Source organism: Pelodiscus sinensis, chromosome 4, assembly GCF_049634645.1.
Source record: "Pelodiscus sinensis isolate JC-2024 chromosome 4, ASM4963464v1, whole genome shotgun sequence".
Classification (NCBI taxonomy): Eukaryota; Metazoa; Chordata; order Testudines; family Trionychidae; genus Pelodiscus; species Pelodiscus sinensis.
This window is the reverse complement of record NC_134714.1, coordinates 78,532,206-78,545,878: the sequence shown is the minus strand read 5'-3', so window position 1 is coordinate 78,545,878 and position 13,673 is coordinate 78,532,206. Positions and strand designations below refer to the sequence as shown.

Sequence of the window (13,673 nt, the reverse complement as noted above, 5' to 3'; positions counted from 1 at the left end):
ATTTTCATTGCATCTCATCCACTCATCAGCAAGGCATAGAAATTATAACTGAGGTGTGGGAAGACAGAGGAGGGAAGTTGTTTTAAATCATTTTTTACCAACTTAGTTTCCTGCTATATAGAAAGTTGTCTCTAAACAGTTAAGACTTTTTTTTAATCAAGATAGGTATCTTCCCTTTCCCCCTCCTGTTTACTTGTTTCCTAAAAATATATTATGTGAACAGTACAGAGCTTCAGAGAAAATCACTTGCCCTACAAAAGTGCCCATTACAGAGTGTCAATTGATGTGATAACATGCATAATTTATCTCATGGGAGTATGTAATTAGAAAATTAACCTTTTACATTTCTCTCTTTAATCAGCTACAACAAATGACTGGAATTTAACACATTAGCAGTTATTTAATGTATTTGGATTTTATTAACAAGAAACTCAATATGACCAAATTAGGGAAAGAGGAGAACATAGAGTGTGACCTTTGAAAGTGCCAGGATTTGAAAGGTTTTTATAGGAACTGACAGGATCGTCCTTTCTGTTCTTTTTTCTTTTTCTTTCTTCCTTCCTTGTAAATTTATTATTTGTGAATGGTTCAGAACTGATATAACTAAAGAATGAAGTCTTCTGTTTCTCCATGAACAACACAGCTAGATGTAGTATAAGGCTACGTCTGGACTGCAGTGCCTGATAGCAGACCTATGTAACTTTGTTCTCACCCACAATTATTTCCGGTTTGAGAACAACTTATACCTCCAGATCAGCGGCACAGCCATGGGTACACGCATGGCCCCACAGTATGCTAACATCTTTATGGCTGACCTAGAACAACGTTTCCTCAACTCCCGTTCCCTTTCACCCCTCCTCTACCTACGGTACATCGATGACATCTTTATGATCTGGACACATGGCCAAGAAACACTGGAGATATTCCACAGAGATTTCAACAACCTACACCCCACCATCAACCTCAGCCTGGACCATTCTACACGAGAGATCCACTTCCTGGACACCACCGTACAAATCAACAATGGAAAATTAGACACCACTCTCTACAGAAAACCCACTGACTCATACAGTTACCTACATGCATCCAGCTCCCATCCAGAACACACCACACGATCCATCGTCTATAGCCAAGCCCTTCGATACAACCGCATCTGCTCTAACCCCACTGACAGAGACCAGAAGCTTCAGGATCTCTACCAAGCATTTATAAATCTCAACTACCCACCCAGAGAAACAAAAAAGCAAATTGAAAGAGCCAGACGAATACCTAGAAACCATCTACTTCAAGACAGACCCAAGAAAACCAACAATAGAACACCACTTGTCATCACCTACAACCCCCAACTTAAACCTGTCCAACACATTATCAATAAACTACAGCCTATATTGGAACAGGATACCATACTCAAAGAGGCTCTGGGAGACAGACCCATAGTCTCCTATAGACAACCACCTAACCTCAAGATGATTCTTACCAACCACCACAGGACATACCACACTAATACCAACCCTGGTACCTTCCCTTGCAACAAACCCCGTTGCCAGCTTTGTCCACATATTCATTCTGCTGATACCATTATTGGACCTAACCAAGTGAGTTATAAGATCAAGAACACATATTCCTGCGCATCCAGAAATATAATCTACGCTATCATGTGCCGAAAGTGTCCGTCTGCTATGTACATTGGACAAACATCTCAGACACTTCGCCAAAGGATTAATGCCCACAAAACAGATATCAGACAAGATCACAAAGAGAAAACAGTTTCTTGCCACTTTAACCAGAAAGGACACTCTCTAAATGACTTAGCCACCTGCATTCTGCTACAAAGACCTTTTACATCTGCACTTGAAAGGGAATCCTCTGAACTGTCATTCATGTTAAAATTTGACACTTACCAACAAGGACTTAACAAGTCTTTGAACTTTCTCACCCATTACCAAGACAGTTTCCCCAATTATCACCTGTAATACCATTAACTCACAAACATCCCACTCTCCCTACCTTTAATATCAGCAATTCACAGACACTTACCTTCCTTCCTCCCCCTTTCCACCCCCCCGCATCCCCCTTCTGTTCTGCAATGTGATTTGTCCTTTTCATATTTGTTCATTTTTTTAAATTGTATCCTTTGGTATATATGGTTGTGACTACTTTCTTCCACTATTTGATCTGAGGAAGTGGGTCTGGCCCACGAAAGCTCATCATCTAATAAACCATCTTGTTAGTCTTTAAAGTGCTACATTGTCCTGCATTTTGCTTTCCAGAATACTGTGGGTACCCCGGAAAAGCAATGCCACGTCCAAGGAGCAAATTGCTTTTCCAAAAACAAATTTGGAAAAACGGGCGCGTTCTTTCACCATCCCTGTAAACCTCGTTGGACGAGGAAGAAGGGATGGCTCAAAAGAGCAGGCTTTTCTGAAATTTGACACGGTGTAGACATGCCAAATTTCAGAAGAGCCTCTTTCAAAGAAAAATGGAAAAAGATTTGCATATCTTTTTCCAACTTTTCTTTGTAGTCTAGATGTAGCCTAAGTTTCCCCAGTATGGGCACATATTGTCCTCTCCCAGTGTGCCTGAGAACTACCAATAACTTGCAGGAACCTTTGCATACCATAGTGATACATGTCTTGGAAATACATAAGAAAAGGAGGTAATTAGTACTGAATTTGATAATGGTTTTTATTACGTGTGTGTTGCTATTCTGGGAAATGCATTGACACCACCAATTTAGTTTACATATTATGGGCCCCTTTCAGATGGTGGTGAGTTTCCACCATAGGGGAATATAGAGCCTTTCACGTCAAGTTTGCTCGCACTCCAGATCAAGTTGTCTGAAACATCCTGCCTTTCCACTGTCAGTCACATGCAGGCCCCAGAGGCATAGCGAGGGTGTTATGCATCCGGGGTGAAGGCAAAATTTGCTACCACACCCCACTACTGCATGGTGGGGCCTGGTGCACGGCTGAACTGACCCTGAGAGGAGGGGGGAAGAGCTTGTACCACATGTTACCTGATTGGGACTGGTCCCCGAATGCACTAACTCTCCAGAAGAGGTAGAGGGGGGTTGAGCTGGGGGCAGAGAGGCAGGGGGGAGGCAGCTCCAGCTGGTGGCGGCAGGCAGAGGAGGAGCAGGTGAGGAGAGGGATGTCGGGAGTGGAAGGGGACTATATTGGCACCCAACTAGCATGGCACCCAGGGGCAATTTCCCTCCCCCTCACATCTTCCTCACTACACCAGTGTAATAATAATCCACCTCTCAGGATATTTATTGTTTAATGAATTACTTATTTTACTAACTACAGACATAAATTATAAAGTTTTGTGGTTTACATTCTGTTAAATTAATTTTTTCTCTTTAATTTGTTCATATCTCGTTCTCATTAGGTTCATGTCTTTTACATAAAAAATGTCAAATTCTTAAAATATGGAAGTTTTATAAAACACAAGAGAAATAAATGTTATACAACCTAAATATGAATTTCATCACTGTTTCAATCAAGCATTTAAAACCACTGTTATAGCAAATGAGTAACTCATTGCTTTAATGAATAAAAGGTAAAAAAGATTTTGAGCATATCAAATGTATTGTAAGCAGTCTGTAATGCTTCCTAACTGCCTAGTTACTTACCTAGTTAACCTAATTATTTTTCATACTGTCACACAGCAATAAACTACATGAGAGTTACGAATGTAAGAGATTAACTTACCTGTTAAAATAAAACTCAGAAAAACTTTTAAATAAAACTAACACACAACATGAGAATCACCCTCAGTTTCTTGAAGGCACTTGAAGCAATAAGTAGCCTAAGGCTGAGGATACACTGCAAACATGGCTTTCTGTCTGCCACAAGGACTTTTTCCTTCAAGCTGCCTTGAGATTCTGTCCTTAAGTAAAGGAGAGAGGTCTCTCTAAGCTGTTCTTCAAAATTTCACACAAGTCATTCAAATGAAGCCATAGTTATCAAGATTCAAGGTCAACTTTGCCTTGAGCAGACTGCCTCTTCAGGTATTCACAGTCACAACATCCGAACACGTGTAAGACTTTTAGTTGAGAAAGCTATGTTAATCCCAAATCTCTGCTATGACTGGGAGATGGAAAATCTGCAACAAAACGTGGAACAAAATGTGGGATGATCTATCACTTCAGTAATGCCAACACCTTTAGAAGTGAGGCTCTGATTATCCAGCACCAAATGAGGTAGAGCAGGCACTGTCTGCACATGTCTGATATTTTTACCAAAGCTCCTATCTGCCCAGCTTGCCAAAGGAGAAAGGAAACAGGGAGTCCAAAAGGAATGGTATAGTACAGAGCAGAGTTTCTCAATCTTTTTTATAAGCTTTGTTAAAAAAACAACAAAACAGTCTAATAGTACTTTAAAGACTAACAAAATGTGTAGATGGTATCATGAACTTTCATGGGTGGAAGTGGGTTGTGCCCACAAAAGCTCATGATATCATCTACATCAGGCATGTCAAACAGGCTTCTGGCAGGCTGCATGCAACCCGATCAAAATTTTTTGCGGCCTGCCACTACATTTTTATAAAAGAATAAAGTGCAGCCTGCTGGCTGTTCAGACCATGTGGCCAAGTGCAGATGACAGATGGCCAGGCTGCTTTGCACAGGCATCAAGCACCTGCTCACAGCTGGCCGCTGTGCTCACCCCACCCTGAGGAAGCAATGTGTGGCAGTGGCGACAGTAGCTCTGGAACCCAGGCAGTAGGTATGGGAGGCCTGGGGGTGCCGGGGTCTGGGGGAAGCATTAGGTTAGGGTGGTCTGGGGGGTGCCTGGCTCTGGGGGAGGAAGGAGGCATTGGGTTAGAGCGGGGAGGGAGGTGCTCTGGGGGAGCAGAGGGGATTGGGTTAGAACGGGGGTTTGGGAGTGCCTGGCTCAGGGGGAGGGTGGGGATATTAATGTTTTGTTGTTTGTTTATTTATTCCAAATACAATCACAAAATGTATATTAATTTTATATCAATAAATGTCAGTTTTTGCAATTCCGTGAATAATTATGTTTATGCAAAATCTCAAACTTACAAAGTATCTGAAATTTTCACAGAAGCCTGTTCTATTTGACCATGATCTATACTTGTTTTAATTTCAACAAAACAAGTTATGTATCATATAAAAAATGTAAAAGTACCTTAAATTTATATTTAAATTAAAAATTATTTTATATGAGCAAATAACAATATTACACATCAAATTATTGTATTATATTAAAACAAGACCTGAAAAAATATTATAAAATATACCTAAAACATAATCTATAATAATAAATAATTACAACTTTCCAATAGAAGTAAATTTTCTTGGGTGTCCCTGAAAGCTATCAGTTTTTATTTGTGTGGCCCTCAAGTTTGACATGCCTTATCTACACTTTTGTTAATCTTTATAGTGCTACCAGACTTTTCTTTTTTAAGTTTTTCCTTTAGCCAGCCCCTCCCCAGTGCTCCCGCACTCAATGCACTCACCCTGCTCCAGAGCCAGGCCCCCCCAGTGCCTCCCATATCAATGCACTCACTGCTCCCCCTGCGCCAGGCCCCCCATCCCAATGCATTCACCCCTTTCCCAGAGCCAGGCCCCCCACCACCATCCCCAATACACTCACCCCACCCCTGTTCCAGAGCCAGACCCCCCAGCATCCCCCATCCCAATGCATTCACCCGTCCTCCTGAGCCAGGCCCCCCACAGTGACCCCCATCCCAATACACTCACTTCACTCCTGCCCCAGAGCCAACCCCCCCCCCCCCTTCGGTGCCTCCTATCCCAATGCACTCACCTCACCCCTCCGCCAGAGCCAGGCATCCCCAGCACTGGCAGTGCTCCCCCCATCAAATCCTCCTCCCCTCCCTCAGCAGAGCCAGGTACCAGAGGAATGGGATAGCTGGGTAAGGAAATCTTACGTTTAAAGTTGCTGCTCTTGCCTCCTGGCCTGGCTGCCTTTGCTCATAGGCTACGTCTACACTGGACCCTTTTCCGGAAGGGGCATGTAAATTTCACCTATTGTAGTAGGAAAATCCGCGGGGGATTTAAATATCCCCCGCGGCATTTAAATAATAATGTCCGCCGCTTTTTTTCGGCTTTTAAAAAAGCCGGAAAAGAGCGTCGACACTGGCCCCAATCCTCCGGAAAAAGCACCCTTTTCCGGAGGGTCTTATTCCTACTTCAAAGTAGGAATAAGAGCCTCCGGAAAAGGGCGCTTTTTCCGGAGGATCGGGGCCAGTGTCGACGCTCTTTTCCGGCTTTTTTAAAAGCCGGAAAAAAGTGGCGGACATTTTTATTTAAATGCCGCGGGGGATATTTAAATCCCCCGCGACTTTCCCTACGACGACTGGTGAAATTTACATGCCCCTTCCGGAAAAGGGGCCAGTGTAGACGAGTCCTTAGTGTGTAGAGAGCCGGGATCACATAGCCAGCTCCTGGGTCTCTGTTCAAAGCATCATGTGGGCCAGAGCAGAATGCGTTTCGCTCCCACTCCAGCCCAGCACCCCCTAGTGTGGCGCCTGGGAGCAACTGCCCCCCTCTCCCTCTCCCTCTCCTTTGCTATGCCTTTGGCAGGCCCGGCCTTTGGGCTAGGCAAGTGAAATGGTTGCCATGGGCCCGCTGCTCCACACATTCAGGTTCTGGACTGCCTAGCTCCCAGCCCTGCCCACCCGGCCACTCACTTGCTGTCCTGACTGGGAGCCGTGGCCATGTGGCTCAGCCAAACACAGCGTGCTGCCTTGGGTCCCGCAAACTCTTTGGCCAGGCCTGGTCACATGAAACCCTATTTCTGTGGTGACTTGAGAGAAATGTTGTGTGATGCACGAAATATGAGCAGCAATAATGCCCAACTGATAAGGCATTTGCATGATCTTATATCATAGCTATTAGGAAGACAGAGGCTACGTCTAGACCGCAGGCTTCTTTCGGAAGAAGCTTTTCCAGAAGAGATCTTTCTGAAAAAACCTCTTCTGAAAGAGAGAGTCCACACTGCCAAAGCACATCAAAAAAGCAATCTGCTTTTTTGAAAGATAGCGTCCACACTGAATGGACACTATTTCACATTTAAGCTGTGATTACTATGGACAGAGTGGCCACCAAGTCACCTGTGCTTTTTCTTCTTTCTCCTTCTTTCAAAAGAACTCCCTCTTCCCTGTCGCTTCTTCCTCATAGAAAGAGGTTTACCAATGTCAGCAAAACCCCTCTGTTTTGATTTTTTTTCAAAAGAACGCGATTTTTTTGGAAAAACAACTGTTTTTCCGATAATAGTGAGGGCATAGCCAGAAAGACCTTCTTTTCTTCTCTTCCCTTTTGTTTCCAGATTGTTCCCCAGGTTTTCCTCTGACACTCTGCAAACCTGAGTACTTTTTAATGTAAGAAATATGTGCACTCCTTTGCACAGCAAATCTGTTTCAACCAAAGGTACAAAATGAAAGTGAAATCAGCAGAATATAACTTAAACACGAAAGCAGAATTCTTGAATGTCCTAAGGCGGCATATGCTAGTGTCTATACATATCCATCATGGGTGGTAAAATACTACAGGAAAGAAGGCCTCAATCGGAATCATTAATGTCCCACCGGTGACTGCTGGACCTCCTTCCTGAGTACAAAAAATTAGAAGACACTAGCAAGATGACTCCAGCAAAATTGGATTTCTGTCTAAGTTCTGTGTAATCGTGGACAAGTTCTTTCACCTCTGAGTCTCAATTTCCTTATTTACAAAATCAGAATCTCACAGCAGTTATTAGACTGAATTCACTAATGGTTTTAAAGTGCTCAGATACCATTGCAAAAAGCATCATAAAACACTTATAAATAAATATGCATTTTTCTAGACATCTGATTATCAAGGTCTAGGATGATTTTCTACCAATATAAGAAATGTCTTATACAGCATTAATGCCTCATGTACCTGATATTCAAATTAGACCCAATTAACACCTACTGCTCTACTCCCTGCAGATATAAAATGGATCTGTTGTCAATCTTCCAAGAACATTCTATCTACCTGTCTCTGTTTCATTCTCATTAGCATATAATATCTCCTTTGCAAATCCTTACCCTGCAGTAAGTGACTCTCCTGTGCATTTGTGTATGGGGGAAGTAAGGGGTAGTGAGGAAACATGTAAGCATATATTCTTATCTGTGATCTATGCAGTAGTGTATTTCCTTGTTAAATTACTAAAATTAAAATCAATCATAACTAGTGCACACAGATACAGAAAAGATGAATTCACATTGAACTGCACAAATATTTGGATTCAGGTATCTCAAAACAATCCATCGTTTGATTTGTGGAAAGTAGAAATTGTTGGGAATGATACAGCATGTGGGGCTGTGAAATGAACTTAATGCATAATGCAAAATTTTATTTTAGGAACATTGAAATGAGTAGGATAATCTAAGTTGCAACCATAAACGTTAAAATAATCTTACCAAATATGACATTTAATGAAGAGATTTTATTTATTCAGAGTAGTTATGCACCAACTTTTCAGATAAGATCATTCCTATTACTTTGTAGGTAATTCATGAATGGGGTGAATTTTGGGTAGATGGTGTTCGCCATTCTAATGGGTAACATCTTCATATGTGATATACAGTCTGTCCCCCAAATGGAATTAACCTGCTTTCTGAAAATTCCTGAAATGTTATTTAATTTGGAAAGGAGATTGTTATCAAATAATAGTAGATCTTGAAATATTTTAATCTATATTAGGTGGTATCAGTCTGACACAAGAGAGGAAACAGAGCTAGTTAGGGATTTGCAAATTAAAGTAGTTAAGACATTAAGGACACATCTACACTACAAGATAAGGTCAAATCTAACATGGTTGATTTCCTACCAGCCGATTTTGCTAAAGGTGGCTTGTGGTGGGAGGGTGTCCCCCCCACCAGGGGTCAGAAGTGTGGGTGCCCTCACCAAAAAGGAGTGCCAAGGGCTGTGGTACTATCACTTGGCCTTCTCGGCCTGGCCATTGTGCTGCAGTCCATGCATGTGGATGCAGATGCAGCTCCAGTTTGTGCCATGCAGACCCTGTGTGTGTGAGAAAACTAAGACCACTCACTTGCTGATCCCTCCCCAGCCTCAGATGATACCTGGGATACATCCTGGTTGTGGGGTACCGGCTCTACTATCCATGATGGTGATCACAGTGCTAGACATCTCCTCCTCCTCCTCCTCCTCCTCCTCCTCCTTGTTGACTGGGACCCCTGGGCAGGTGACCACAGGTGTTTCCAGCCTCAAGTCCACCACCAGAGGTGGGGAGGGGGCTTCACTGTTCCCTAGGATGCAGTGCAGGTCATCATAATAGGAGCAGGAGTGAGGTGAGCTGCGTTCCCTCGCCCTGGAGTATGCCAGGCGGAGCTCTTTATGTTATTCTGGACCTGCTCCTGGGTCCAGGTATGGCCCTTAGTGGCCAGACTCTTGACCATCCAGCCATCAATATTGGCATTGCACCAGCTGGAGTCAAGATCCTCTTCGTCACTCCACATCTCGATGAGGGCCAGGATCTCCACCCCAAACCAGGATGGTGCACACCTCTTGTGGCCCCTGGCAGGCTCCTGAGAGCCTGTGAGTGCTCCCTGGGATGGTCAGGAGGCTCTTGGGGGGCTTATGGCTGCGACACAGTGGCCAGATATCTGGCACTGTGAGCTGTGCTATGGCTGGACACTGAGGGCTGGATTCCTGCCACAAGCCCTTTCCCTTGTGTTTGCAGCTTTAAGAGTTGCTGGGGAATAGGACCTATAGAGTCCTGATGAACGTGAATGGAGTGGCCAGCAGGGCACCTGTGGGATGTCTTGAAGGCCCCCTTTTTCAAAAGAATTCCCTATTCTGCATCCACACTTATCCTCTTCTGAAAAAGCTTTTTTGGAAGAGGCCTTATTCCTATTGGTCAGAAAAAGCCATCTGTTATTTCAACTTTCTTTCAAAATAATGCAATTGCAGTGTGAATGCTATTATTTTTTCTGGAATAACAGTGCAGTGTAGATACACCCGGGGACACTTTGGGCAACACTGCCGTCTGGGCTATGCTCACAGTGTCTGCTGGGTCCAAAACCGTGCAGTGGGTTGTTAGGGGCTCATGTTGCCAGTGTCCTATAAGGCACTCATGTACTCCTTCCCCCCCTTGTATGAGATAAAGGGGAGACAGAGTGCTCATGTCTTTTGATGCCCTGGTTTCCCTTACAGATGCCATAGCAGTGCAGCCAGGGATCCCAGTTTGCAGCAAACCATACTCAAGTTCTTGTGTGTCATGGTGAGCCTAATGCCACTGAATTCCCAAGGGTGGTAGGAATGTGTGTTTAGCACATGCCGCCTCCCAGCAGGGCCGGCCCGAGCCATTTTGGCGCCCTGGGCCCCAGGCACGTGGCGCTGCCCTCGGGGCACGCGGTGCCGCCCCCGGGGTGCACGTCCCCACCTCTAGGCACACGACACATGCGCGGGCCTGCCTCCGGACGCATGACGCATGCGCGGGTCCACCCCCGGGACGCGTGGCCCCACCTCCAGGTGCACGACGCTTTCACAGGCCCGCCCCCGGGCAGACGCACGGCACGTGTGCTGCCTAGTTGGCTCAGCCACCGCCGATGGAGTGCAGCCCGGGGCCACCCGGGCCAGGCTGTGCCTGGCCATGCAGGACCCTGTGGCTGTGATTGCGGGGGAAGGGCGCTGCTAGCTGGTGCTGTGGGGGTTAACACGCCCCCTGCCCCGGGAGGCTGCTGCAGCCTGCTAGGAGCCAGGTGCCCCCCGTAGCTTGGCGCCCTGGGCAGCTGCCCAGCTAGCCCACCCCTTAGTCTGGCCCTGCTTCCCAGAGGCTAATAGTTCCTTCCCCTCTTCCCCCCCCCCCCCATGCAGATTGCCATGTGAGATATCAGTCTTCTCAAAATCACACCGAGTGATTGGGAGCATATTCTCTCGTCCTTTGCCTTATGGTATGACTGGTGCAGCTCCTTGATTTTTACTCAGCATTTCTGGGTGTTCCTAGAATAGCCTTTAGCTTCCATGCAGCTTGTTATCCTGCCATAAATCTTGCTGTTCCACTTGCTGTTTCAGAGATCAATGAGGATGTTTTCATCTCCCCACACCTCGATGAGGTCCAAGATGTCCTGGACACTCCACACTGGTGCTCTTCTGTGCCCTGGGAACTGAGCCCATGGGAGCAGAAATCCTCAAAGTCACTGCACTTGAAGACATTTCCGTGTGTGCCATAGTGTGCTGCTCACTCAAGACTAGGCTCAGAACATGGGCCATGCAGGAAAGGCCCTTCTACTACATACACACTGCCATAAATTTGACCGTACATGGTCGGGAATAGTGTTACGCCGTGTGAAAAGCAGGAGTTCTGAAATTGACTTCCACAGCCCTTAAGTTTGATGCAACAGGTGTGGTAATGTGGACAAATACTTTAGAAAATTGACCATATGGGGCTGAGGTAAAGTCCTAGTGTAGACAAGGCTTAACTGGCTTTATAATGATACTATTGGAGTCGATGAGGAAGATCTATGTGTTTTGGATTTCAATTTGATGACATTAAGTTAAAATAAAACTAATAAATTCCACTCTGAGTGCTGTGCATTATGGATAATGCATGTGAAGAATAGTGGACCCCAACACAAGACCGCAATGATCTTCATATGGATTAACCATTGGAGTCCCTCTGAAATCCACAGTGTCCTCCACAGGCACAGAAGTATGTTGAATTCAACAAAGACTTCACTGGGATTCCACGCAGGTGTCAGGTGTAAGCAAAAACTAAAATGTCATAAGTTTGAATATGAATTTTCATATCAGCCTTTGCATAAAAGGGAACATTTGTATTACTACGTGCTGTTTTTTACAGATCCATTTACCAGATTTCTGTGCTTTATTGAAAAATCAGGCTCTGTATATTTACATATCTTTAAAAGATCTATTGCCTCTATTGTTTTAATGTCTATAACCTTGATATTGTGTTTATTCATATTATTTTTCTAATTTATTAACTTTCTTTTGCTCTTGCTAGATATTCTTCAATAAAAATTTCATCTCTTTTCATCAAATCAAAAGCTGCCTGCTTAGAAACGTATTCTAAAGAGGTACTGCCAGGTACATTTTATAGTTATTAATTTTGTTTTCTACTCTTCATTATTTATGATACTGTCTTAAAAGCTTGCAAATAACATTTCTACCCTGGCTGTTTTTTGTCTTTTTGGTAATCATTGATTTCTCTCTTTTTCACCTCTGTTGTTCCTGGAACTCACACCACATGATTTCCACTTTATTAAATTCTCTGGTATGTGGTCTGATCTCAGTTACCTGCTTCAGAGGAGTTAAGGAAAAATTCCAGATTTTTTTTTTTATTTCTGTCAATGGGATCAGAATCTGGCTCTGTGTTTGAGCATTATTGATATTAGCATTACAATATAAGGATAAGAGCTTCAAATCTGACCTTATTTTTTTCTTGTTCTATCAAAATCAGTGAGGTTATATGTTGTAAATAAGAGCCACCTGTATTTCAGGGTTATTAACTGTGCTTCAGTGGTTATCTGATTTAGTCAGGTTTAACAACACAATATTTAATTAAATTAGATTTTATATCAATGGAATCTATTTGTTTGTTTTGTCTCAGTCACACAATGCAGAATACTTTAAATACACACAAATCTGCACACACACATACACACACATACTCACACATGAGGACAAGACCTAATAGGTTATAATAATTTAATATAGATCAGAATGGTGGTTTAAACTATTTGACAGGCTGTCCCTTAAATTTAGAATAATGAGCCTAAAATAAACATCAATTCTGTTTGGTTGCAAAAGGCTCCTTCCCACTGGAAATTGAAAGCAAATTGTTATTGTCATATTCAATAATATTCAACCTTTTTTTTCCATCACAGAGGGCAGAAACAGTGGCAGACATGATTGCTTAGAAAGTACTTTTGTAGACCCTATTCCATAACCTTTAAGGCCTATTAGGAATTTTGGCAGCTTTCAATAGAAGGCTTGTGGAAATCATATCCTTCTTCTTTTATAATATAACAGGTGAAATAGAAGTTTGTGTATTCTGCATTTGTGTCTCCAGACAAGCATTGAAGCATGATCTTAATGTTAAGCATATGCATAAATCAATTCCTATTCATTAAAGCATCTAAGTGCATATTTTTCTTTAAGTATTTTGCTTATTTAGGAAGTTAAAAGGGTTTCCTTTATAGATACACAACAGGGACCACTAATTCTGTATTCTGAATGCAAGAGAGAAGATTATAAATGGCCCAATATTTTTTTTTCACGTAAAAGCACAGGTCAACTCCTACTGAGGTGTGTGATCCAGAGTCAATGTCATATCATTAATTTAATAGAGTTTAATAACCTTTTCATTTTGTTTTATTGGGACCTCATGCTGATCCTTGGTGAAGTCTGAGAACTTAATTTAGTAGCTTGTTAGCACTTAGGCTTTACGAGTGCTAAGTATTAGTATTATTTAGTGAATTAAGATATAGACTAAGAAAAGAGCCCCACAACAGGAAAGCTACTTTAATACACATTATTACCATATATATCATGTCTCTCGGGGCATGTCTACAATAGGAAATAAATTCAAAATAAGTAAATTTGAAATAATAACTCCTGAAATAACAAAATTAAATGAGTGCATCCACAGTCAGGGGAGCACTGAAATTGCTCAGATTTATTT

The 13,673-nt window shown here is 43.0% G+C and overlaps 1 long non-coding RNA gene across 6 annotated transcripts in view; it reads left to right on the top strand.

Moving 5' to 3' along the window:
• LOC112546024 (uncharacterized) overlaps positions 1–13,673 on the top strand; it is a 103,423-nt gene that overhangs the window by 56,926 nt on the left and 32,824 nt on the right. For 4 of the 6 annotated variants that reach the window (XR_012903520.1, XR_012903517.1, XR_012903518.1 and 1 more), the window contains one exon: positions 11,045–12,076. This is a non-coding gene — a long non-coding RNA (uncharacterized LOC112546024). The remainder of the gene's footprint in view (positions 1–11,044; positions 12,077–13,673) is intronic. The other 2 variants (XR_012903519.1, XR_003089634.2) reach the window with 2 other exon arrangements.